The sequence below is a fragment of the Alligator sinensis genome, unplaced genomic scaffold, assembly GCF_000455745.1.
Source record: "Alligator sinensis unplaced genomic scaffold, ASM45574v1 scaffold207_1, whole genome shotgun sequence".
Taxonomy (NCBI): domain Eukaryota; kingdom Metazoa; phylum Chordata; order Crocodylia; family Alligatoridae; genus Alligator; species Alligator sinensis.
Genome location: NW_005842112.1, coordinates 2323493 through 2325092, shown reverse-complemented (window position 1 = coordinate 2325092; position 1600 = coordinate 2323493).

Below are 1600 nucleotides of genomic sequence, written 5' to 3'. Positions count from 1 at the left end.
ATCAAGAAGTCCATTTGTGAGAAACTAACAGAAAGGCTGATGCTGAAGGATAGCCAACATTAGTTAATTGCTGGCAGGTTTCTGACCAACCTCGTCTCCTTCTATGATCAAGTAATGAACCACTTAGATGTGGGAGATGTGGTCAATGTCATATACTTGGATTTTAAAAAGGCCTTTGATATGGTCTCCCATGATGTTCTTATAAAAAAAAAAACTGGGGGAATGCGGGCTGACACAGTCCACGGTCAGGTGGGTTGGGAATTGCCTAAGGGGTTGAACCCAGAGAGTGTTAGTGGACAGATCTGTATCATCTTGGTGGGAGGTGGCCAGTGGTGTCCCACAGGGTTCAGTTCTTGGCCCTGTGCTGTTCAACATCATTATCAATGATTTAGATGAGGATGTGGAAAGCAAGTTTGCAGACAATACTAAGTTATGGGGAAAAGCAGTCAAGCTAGGGAATAGGATGCAGATCCAAGCGGACCTCAACAAGATGGAAAGGTGGGCAGAGTGGAACTGAATGCAGTTCAATAAGGATAAATGCAGAATGCTTCACCTGGGGAGAAGTAACCAGCAACATGAATATATATTAGGAGGAGATGTTCTGGCCAGCACGATGGCTGAAAGGGACCTCAGGGTTATGGTTGATCAGAGGATGAACATGAGCCATTAGTGCAATGCTGTAGTCAAGAGAGCTAATAACATACTGAGATGCATTAGCTGATGCATCACAAGCAGGGCTAAGGAAGTGATACTTCCTCTGTACTTGGCACTAGTGAGACCCCAGATGTAGTACTGTGTCTCAGCAGTATTCCTGCCCAGAGCAGGGGGTTTGGACTCTATCTTTCAAGGTCCCTTCCGGCCCTTAATTTCTATAATTCTATGATTTCTCTAATGTGTCCGTCCTATCAGGACAAACAGAGACTTTCTATGAGGTTATTTAGTTATCTAAATAGAGAACTTTCTATTTCAGAATGCCTGCCTTGATATGTATGATAGTCTAAGAGATAGAATGCAAATTAGAGAGACTTAAGCTAGGTACAGATATTCAAAAAGCCCAAGGTGGAATCAATCTAAGTTATGCAGTTTTCTGTAAGTGGCATAGTTTATATCAGTAGTGAACAGAAAATACATTCATTGTTGGGGGATGGGGCATTAAAACTTAGACTGGGTTATGCCATTTTTAAACCAGTCTCTGTGTGTCAAATTTCTGTTCTGTTATGAGTATAGACCGGTTTCTGATTACTTATTAGGGCTGTGCAAAGCTTTGTGTGCTGATTCAATTTGGAGGAGATTCGGCAGCTAAATCCCTGAATCCCAACTGAATCAGAGGACTAATTAAAAGGTCTGAATCGATTTGAAGCTCTCTGAATTGATTCAGAAAAGATTCAGAGAGCTTCAGCAATTTGGGCACTCCCTACTGGCTGCAGCAAGGAGCTGGACCTGGACTCCCTGACGGTAAGTAGGGGGCAGGGGACTGGAGGCTGAAGGAGGGGGAAGGGGACCATGTGGGACCCCTGCCAGGTCCCATCCCCTGCCTACTCCCCCAGCACCTCTGAGCACCCCACCACCACTCTCCCAGCCCCCCCCCCCATGGCTGCCC